The following is a 9,941-nucleotide window of genomic DNA, read 5'->3' on the forward strand; positions in this document are numbered from 1 at the left end:
CCTAGCGACATTAAGGTCACATTATCAAACGGATACATTTCATAATAAAAGTCCCCTCAAAAAATGTTTACTAGACTTACAGTACGTTTTTTAAATATAAAATCAGAACGGTAATAGTTTAAAGTTACTTAAACATTTAAATTCATTATTTCATACATTGTACCTATGGGCTGCAGCTCAAAAAATTAAATAACATTACAAAAGGTACATAACTACAAAACATTGATCATTTTGACTGCTATATTTGCGTCATTCAATAGTTTATTTGAGGAAAACCTACTGTCAACTGTTACCAAAACCGTATTTTCATTACAGCACTTTACAGCTATTTGTTACTGTGCTATTGGAACAATACAAGTTGTATCCAATAAAGGGGGTGATTTGGAATCCTCGTACACGAATAGGATCCAGTGTTATACCATCAAAGTTTGTGCCATCGGGCTATTTTTTTTCAGCAGAAATCTACGTCCACTGCTGATATTTATTTAAATTTTATTTAAGTCCTCTATGACAACACTATACACGATAATGTGGTGTGGCGATTTAATTCACACAACACACTCTGGCAGGGGAACATGGGCCACTTTGATAGAGGTGAAAGAGCTGGTGTGCCTGAATGATGGCCGAGGGACCCGGATTAATGTAGCCACAGGGCACGATTCTGCCTTGGACCACACTCTGGTATTTAGTATGATGACAAGAATCTTGGGGTGGAATGTATGGGAGGAGTCGACGTAGGGAGTGATATTTACCCCTTAGTAGGCCTGAGGGAGGAGGAGGTGTCAGTAGATGGTGTAGGAAGGTGGGTGTTTGGAAGGGGCAGAGTGTGACCAGTTTCAGGAGCTGAGTGAGCAGGGAATGGCTTTGGTGGTTATGATAGGTGATGTGAGTAGTGGGAATATCTCGGTGAGAGCAGAATTAGTAGGGGCTACTGAGAAAAATGTACATGAATACAGCATATCAAATCCTATTGGTTACTTGAAACTCAGTCTCATCTACAACAACCTCATCAGCTTCAGATAAGTGGGTACATGTCTGTCTGTCTGTCTGTCTGTCTGTCTGTCTGTCTGTCTGTCTGATTTCACCCACTCTTCACAATGTGGGTTTGCTGTTTTAATAATGTAATAACAATGTACAATGTAATATGTGTTTATAACAGTCAATAACAGTGTAATAATTGTAACATGTATAACCATGCACACCAAATCTACCAATGCATGTGTTTGACTAGTTTAATCCTCAGACCCCTGGAGCAGCATGGGAGACAGTGCCATCCAGTGGAATGGAAATTAAACTAATATTAGAATATTTAACTTTCAATCATTAATTCGTTTTCAACTCATTTACATATAACATTGATGTTTAATAAATATGTCCCCTTATTAAAATAGAATGATTGCGTTTTTTTGTTTATTTACCCACATTGGCAGAATATTTACAAATAACCTCTAGAATTTAACCATGAGCCTTAATATCTATTAAAATAACACGAAAAGATGAGGGTAGGAACAGAAAAACAGAACACATCTTGAAACAGACAAACTATAATAGAATTTGTGATCGTGTTCAGGTAAATCTATGATTTTGTTTTGAAGCTTTTTGCGCGATTTGGGACCCGTTAGTGGCGCTTAGTGTGGCTTAATGTCGCTGATTTCACATAGCTATTAAATAGAATGTACACGAGAGAATACGCCCCTTTCGTAATTTCTCGCTGGTTTACAGTAGTGAAATACCGCGATAACACAATTTATACCACTAGAACGTTCTCAATAATATTGATATAATGTATACATGATGATAATAACCTTGGAAATGAATATAATTGAGATAGTAACACATTTTGTTTTTTTCTATAATGTGTGCAAATCTTAAAATAGTGGACATCAACAAAAACAATGGTGCATCCCATCATATGTTCACATGCACAGCACTAGGTGATTTCCATAACACATCAAATCAATTCAACATCATTTGGAGCTATACATCATTTGGAGCTATACATCATTTGGAGCTATACATCATTTGGAGCTATACATCATTTGTTTATAAGGTAGGCTATCCTTTGGAAACAAAAGTATTTTAAAAATTGTTTTTTTTTGTTTTTGTTTGAAATAAGTAAAATAAGAGTTAATCCTCAATACAGTTTCTAAACCTTATTCTTAGAAATGAAGGCTGTATTTCGTTGAAATTAGGCCTGCTAGATACAGTATCTACCACAAGATGGCAATCAGGGATAAATCTTTACTGTCTCGTTCACCAGCCATGTATCTTGTTCAGCACGACACGCTAGACCATTTAATTAATATACAGTGCATTCTGAAAGTTTTCAGACCCCTTGACTTTTTCCATATTTTATTATGTTACAGCCTTATTCTAAAAATGGATTCAATTGTTTTTTCCCTTCATCAATCTACACACAATACCCAATAATGACAAAGAAAAAACAGGTTTTTCTAATTTTTTGAAAATGTATAATAAAAAAAAAACGACTGAAATATCACACTTACATAAGTAGTCAGACCCTTTACTTTCATATCAAATTGGTCACATACGCATGGTCAGCAGATGTTAATGCTAGTGTAGCGAAATGCTTGTGCTTCAAGTTCCAACAAGTAATCTAACAATTCCCAACAACTACCAAATACACACAAATCTAAAGAGGTAAATGAGAATATGTACAAATAAGTATATGGATGAGCGATGGCCGAGCTGCATAGGCAAGGTGCAGTAGATTATATAAAATACAGTATATACATGTGATATGAGTAATGTAAGATAGGTAAACATTGTTAAAGTGTCATTATTTAAAGTGGCATTGTTAAAAGTGACTAGTGATCCTAGTGATACTCAGCACTTTGTTGAAGCACCTTTGGCAGTAATTACAACCTCAAGTCTTCTTGAGTATGATGCTACAAGCGTGGCACACCTGTATTTGGGGAGTTTCTCACATTCTTCTCTGCAGATCCTCTGTCAGGTAGGATGGGGAACATCGCTGGACAGATATTTTCAGGTCACTCCAGATATGTTTGATCGGGATCAAGTCCCTAGCTGGGCCATTCAAGGGCATTCAAAAACTTGTCCTGAAGCCACTCCTGCGTTGTCTTGGCTCTGTGCTTAGGGTCGTTGTCCTGTTGGAAGGTGAATCTTCACCCCAGTCTGAGGACCTGCGCATTCTGGAGTAGGTTTTCATCAAGAATCTCTCTGTACTTTGCTCCGTTCATCTTTCCCTCGATCCTGACTAGTCTCCCAGTCCCTGACTCTGAAAAACATCCTCACAGCATAATGCTGCCACCACCATAGTTAACCTTAGGGATGCTGCCAGGTTTCCTCTAGAGGTGACGCCTGGCATTCAGGCCAAAGAGTTGAATCTTGGTTTCATCAGACCAGAGAATCTTGTTTTTCATGGTCTGAGAGTCTTTAGGTGCCTTTTGGAAAACTCAAAGCAGGCTGTCATGTGCCTTTTACTGAGGAGTGGCTTCCGGTTGTCATTCTGGAAAGTTCTCCCATCTCCACAGAGGAGCTCTGGAGCTCTGTCAAAGTGACCATCAGGTTCTTGGTCACCTCCCTGACTAAGGCCCTTCTCCCCTGATTGCTCAGTTTGTCCGGGCGGCCAGCTCTAGGAAGAGTCTTGGTGGTTCCAAACTTCTTCCATTTAAGAATGATGGAGACCACTGTGTTCTTGGGGGCCTTCAATGCTGCAGACATTTATTGATACCCTTCTCCAGATCTGTGCCTGGACACAATCCTGTCTCTGAACTTTACGGACAATTCCTTCGACCTCATGGCTTGGTTCTTGCTCTGACATGCATTGTCAACTGTGGAACCTATATAGACAGGTGTGTGTCTTTCCAAATCATGTCCATTCAATTGAATTTACCACAGGTTTACCACAGATTATCAATGGAAACAGGATGCACCTAAGCTCAATTTCGAGTTTCATAGCAAAGGGTCTGAATACTTATGTAAATAAGGTATTTCTGTATTTTTTTAATATATACATTTGCTAAAAACCAAATTGACCTGTTTTTGATTTGTCATTTTGGGGTATTGTGTGTAGATTACACACAATACCTCATAATGACAAAGTGAAAACATGTTTTTAGAAATGTTTGCAAATTTATTGAAAAATAAATAAAGACATTTATATAAGTATTCACACCCCCAAGTCAATATTTTGTAGGAGCACCTTTGGCAGTGATTACAGCTGTGCGTCTTTGTGGGTAAGTTATCTAATAGCCTTCCACACCTACATTTCCACTCAGGAACGTTCACCGACTTCTTGTTAAGCAACTCCAGGGTAGACTTAGACTTGTATTTTAACTTATTGTCCTGCTGAAATGTGAATTGATCTCCCGTGACTGGTGGAATGGTTTTCCTCTAGGATTTTGCCTGTGGTTAGCTACATTCAGTTTATTTATTTTTATCCTGAAAAACTCCCCAGTCCTTAACGATTACAAGCATACCTATAACATGATGCAGCCACCATTATGCTTGAAAATATGGAGAGTGATACACAGTAATGTGTTGTATTGGATTTGCCCCAAACATAACACTTTATATTCAGGAAAAAAGTTACAAGTTTAGTGCCTTATTGCAAACAGGAACATTTTTATTCTGTACAGGCTTCCTTCTTTTCACTCTGTCAATTAAAACTGTAGTCATTTATTAGGTGCTATTATCCAGAGCAACTAGGGTAAGTGTCTTGCTCAAGGGCACGTCAACCAATTGTTCACCTCTCAGTTAGGATTTGAACTAGCAACCTTTACTGTTATTGACCCAACACTCTAACCTCTAGGCTACCTGCCACCCTAAATTAGGTCAGTATTGTGGAATAACAACAATGATGTCGATCCATCATCAGTTTTCTCCTGTCACAGCCATTAAACTCTGTAACTGTTTTAATAAATCTTCTTCTTAAGGCTAGGGGGCAGTATTTTGACATCCAGATGAAAAGCGTGCCCAAAGTAAACTGCCTGTTACTCAGGCCCAGAAGCTAAGATATGCATATAATTGGTAGATTTGGATAGAAAACACTCTAATGTTCCTAAAACTGTTAAAATAATGTCTGTGAGTATAACATAACTGATTTGGCAGGTGAAACCTGAGAACAAACCATTCAGGGGGAAAAATTTGAGGTCATAGGATTTTCCAATAGTTTTCTATGGGAAACCCTACTTATTAGGAACCTGGTTGCAGTTCCTATCGCTTCCACTAGATGTCAACAGTCTTTAGAAATTGGTTGATGTTTTCTTTTGAGAAATGAAGAAGTAGTGCTGTTCTTTGTACGTGTCAATCTGAAGGTCCCTAGTCTTTTGTTGCGCTTGAACAGGAGCTCGCTGCATGTTATTTTTTTGAAGATATCCCTCTAGTGGTGTGGGGGATGTGCTTTGGCAAAGTGGGTGGGGTTATATCCTTCCTGTTTGGCCCTGTCCGGGGTGTCCTCGGATGGGGCCACAGTTATCCTGACCCCTCCTGTCTCAGCCTCCAGTATTTATGCTGCAGTAGTTTATGTGTCGGGGGGCTAGGGTCAGTTTGTTATATCTGGATATTCTCCTGTCCTATTCGGTGTCCTGTGTGAATCTAAGTGTGCGTTCTCTAATTCTCTCCTTCTCTCTTTCTTTCTCTCTCTCGGAGGACCTGAGCCCTAGGACCATGTCCCAGGACTACCTGACATCTTTGCTGTCCCCAGTCCACCTGGCCATGCTCCTGCTCCAGTTTCAACTGACCTGAGCCCTTGCCCCAGGACTACCTGACATGAAGGCTCTTTGTCCCCAGTCCACCTGACTGTGCTGCTGCTCAGTTTCAACTGTTCTGCCTTATTATTATTCGACCATGCTGGTCATTTATGAACATTTGAACATCTTGGTCATGTTCTGTTATAATCTCTACCCGGCACAGCCAGAAGAGGACTGGCCACCCCACATAGCCCGGTTCCTCTCTAGGTTTCTTCCTAGGTTTTGGCCTTTCTAGGGAGTTTTTCCTAGCCACCGTGCTTTTACACCTGCATTGTTTGCTGTTTGGGGTTTTAGGCTGGGTTTCTGTACAGCACTTTGAGATATCAGCTGATGTACGAAGGGCTATATAAATAAATTTGATTTGATTTGATTTGATTTGATTTTTCTTCGGTATTGGAAACAGATTATCCCATCTTAAATTTGATTTACATTTACATTTTAGGATACCTGAGGTTGGATTAGGAACATTGTTTGAAATGTTTGGACAAAGTTTACAGGTAACTTATTAGATACTTTGTTGTCATGTTGGGCGAGTTGGAACCGGTGTATTTCTGAATCAAACGCGCCAAATAAATTGACATTTTGGGGATATAAAGAAGGAATTTATCGAACAAAACGATCATTCATTGTGTCACTGAGACATCTGGGATTGCAACAAGAAGAAGATATTCAAAAGTAAGGCATTTATTATATCGTTATTTCTGACTTTTGTGTTGCACCTGCCTGGTTGAAAAACGATTTTCATGTGTTAAAGCCTTTTGAAATCTGACACAGCGACTGGATAACAAGAAGCTAAGCTTTATTTTGATGTATTACACTTGTATTTTTGTGAATGTTGAATATTGATTTTTCTGTAGTTTGAATTTGGCACTCGGGACAGTTGTAAAGTTGTAAATCATGCAGCGCCTTATGTCAAGAACGCAGACTTTAGAGAAACAACAAATGTCGGTACATATAAGTGTCTTATAGCGGCTAAAAGCTTAAATTCTTTTAATACAACTGCACTGTCAATTTACAGTAGCTATTACTGCGAAAAAAAATGCTATGCTATTGTTTGAGGAGAGCTCCTAACAACAAAACACTTTTTTTCATGCGATAGATTTGATAAATTTACCTCTGAGGGTGAAGTGTGTACTTACATTCTGAAATCTTGTTCTGATTTATCATCCCAATGGTTCCAGAGATAACATGAAGTGTCGTTTTGTTAGATAAAATCCTTTTACATATCCTAAAGGTCCATATAGTATGCACAATCGATTTTGTATTTCCACTCATTCAATTTGCAAAGAAAGGAATCTGTGAAAATCTCACCCTGAACGTTGTTTCAACGAGTCAAATCACATTTGTATCTATTCCTCAGAGATACTAGAAGGTAACAAGACTTCACTATATCATTAGGGGTGTAGTATATAGTATATAGGACACCATATTTGGTCAGAGAAGCGATGCCTTCATGGCACGCCGATGACACGGGCAGTCATCACTTGAACGAATGTATCTTTGTCAAATAAGCACCAATCAGGGTCAAACCAAGCTAGCTAGATAATCAATGAGCTGGGCTTTACGGGAGTATCCGGAAACCATATATATGTCATAAAATGTAGCTACTAACCTTGTACGACAGTATACCTTTTCATTTTGGACAGAAATTATTAGAATATTCAGAGTTATGAAGTTATGAAAACTGGTTGTTTTGCAAATGTTGAACTTATAATATGGCTACTAATACTTGGAAAGCTAAATCAAAGTCCAAGTATACAGACTTTACGATATTCTTGCAGAAAAATGTCATATGAATGCGAATGTCTCCTTCACAATTTGCCCAAATGTACCTGGGGACTTCACACTAAAAGTCTTGTAGTTTTTATTTTTATTTATTTCACCTTTATTTAACCAGGTAGGCTAGTTGAGAACAAGTTCTCATTTGCAACTGCGACCTGGCCAAGATAAAAAGCATGCAGTGTGAACAGACAACACAGAGTTACACATGGAGTAAACAATTTAGCAAGTCAATAACACAGTAGAAAAAAATGGGCAGTCTATATACAATGTGTGCAAAAGGCATGAGGAGGTAGGCGAATAATACAATTTTGCAGATTAACACTGGTGATAAATGATCAGATGGGCATGTACAGGTAGAGATATTGGTGTGCAAAAGAGCAGAAAAGTAAATAAATAAAAACAGTATAAAAACAGTATGGGAATGAGGTAGGTGAAAAGGGTGAGCTATTTACCAATAGACTATGTACAGCTGCAGCGATCGGTTAGCTGCTCGGATAGCTGATGTTTGAAGTTGGTGAGGGAGATAAAAGTCTCAACTTCAGCGATTTTGCAAGTTCCAGTCACAGGCAGCAGAGTACTGGAACGAAGGCGGCTTCAAATGAGGTGTTGGCTTTAGGGATGATCAGTGAGATACACACCTGCTGGAGCGCGTGCTACGGATGGGTGTTGCCATCGTGACCAGTGAACTGAGATAAGGCGGAGCTTTACCTAGCATGGACTTGTAGATGACCTGGAGCCAGTGGGTCTGGCGACGAATATGTAGTGAGGGCCAGCCGACTAGAGCATACAAGTCGCAGTGGTGGGTGGTATACAAAACGGATGGCACTGTGATAGACTGCATCAGTTTGCTGAGTAGAGTGTTGGAAGCCATTTTGTAGATGACATCGGACTCGAGGATCAGGATAGTCAGTTTTACTAGGGTAAGCTTGGCAGCGTGAGTGAAGGAGGCTTTGTTGCGGAATAGAAAGCCGACTCTGGATTTGATTTTTGATTGGAGATGTTTGATGTGAGTCTGGAAGGAGAGTTTGCAGTCTAGCCAGACACCTAGGTACTTATAGATGTCCACATATTCAAGGTTGGAACCATCCAGGTGGTGATGCTAGTCGGGCATGCGGGTGCAGGCAGCGATCGGTTGAAAAGCATGCATTTGGTTTTACTCGCTTTAGGAGCAGTTGGAGGCCACGGAAGGAGTGCTGTATGGCATTGAAGCTCGTTTGGAGGTTGGATAGCACAGTGTCAATGACGGGCCGAAAGTATATAGAATGGTGTCGTCTGCGTAGAGGTGGATCAGGGAATCGCCCGCAGCAAGAGCAACATCATTGATATATACAGAGAAAAGAGTCGGCCCGAGAATTGAACCCTGTGGCACCCCCATAGAGACTGCCAGAGGACCGGACAGCATGCCCTCCGATTTGACACACTGAACTCTGTCTGCAAAGTAATTGGTGAACCAGGCAAGGCAGTCATCCGAAAACCAGGCTGTTGAGTCTGCCGATAAGAATTTGGTGATTGACAGAGTCGAAAGCCTTGGCGAATCGATGAAGACGGCTGCACAGTACTGTCTTTTATCGATGGCGGTTATGATATCATTTAGTACCTTGAGTGTGGCTGAGGTGCACCCGTGACCGGCTCGGAAACCAGATTGCACAGCGGAGAAGGTACGGTGGGATCAGTGACCTGTTTGTTGACTTGGCTTTCAAAGACCTTAGATAGGCAGGGCAGGATGGATATAGGTCTATAGCAGTTTGGGTCAGGGTGTCTCCCCCTTTGAAGAGGGGGATGACTGCGGCAGCTTTCAATTTGCTCAGACATATGAAAGAGAGGTTGAACAGGCTGGTAATAGGGGTTGCGACAATGGCGGCAGATAGTTTCAGAAATAGTCCAGATTATCAAGCCCAGCTGATTTGTAGTTCACTCATTCCTCAAGTTATCTGTCTGAAACTTTGCACATACACCACCGCCACTATCGGAATTACAATCAGAGTGATGGCTAGAACCGTTCTCTTGCATTTCAAAGATGGTATTTCATTCTACCAGATCTATTGTGTTATATTCTCCTATATTCAGGTGGTACCAAGAATGTGCATATCCTTGCTTCACGGCCTGAGGTACAGGCAGTTAGATTTGGGAATGCCATTTAGGCGAAAATTGAAAAAAGGGGGCTATCCCTAAGTCAGCATTGGCCTCATGGTGAAATCCCTTCCTTTCTGGCAATTGAGTTAGGAAGGACGCTTGTATCTTTGTAGTGACGGGATGTTTTGATTCACCATCCAACATGTAATTAATGACTTCACCATGCTCAAATGCATTTTTAATGTTTGCTTTTTTTTAACCTATCTACCAATAGGTTCCCTTCTTTGCGAGGCATTGGAAAACCTCCCTGGTCTTTGTGGTTGAATCTGTGTAGGGTACAGAGATTAGGTA

This window comes from Oncorhynchus keta, chromosome 11 (assembly GCF_023373465.1).
Source record: "Oncorhynchus keta strain PuntledgeMale-10-30-2019 chromosome 11, Oket_V2, whole genome shotgun sequence".
Classification (NCBI taxonomy): domain Eukaryota; kingdom Metazoa; phylum Chordata; class Actinopteri; order Salmoniformes; family Salmonidae; genus Oncorhynchus; species Oncorhynchus keta.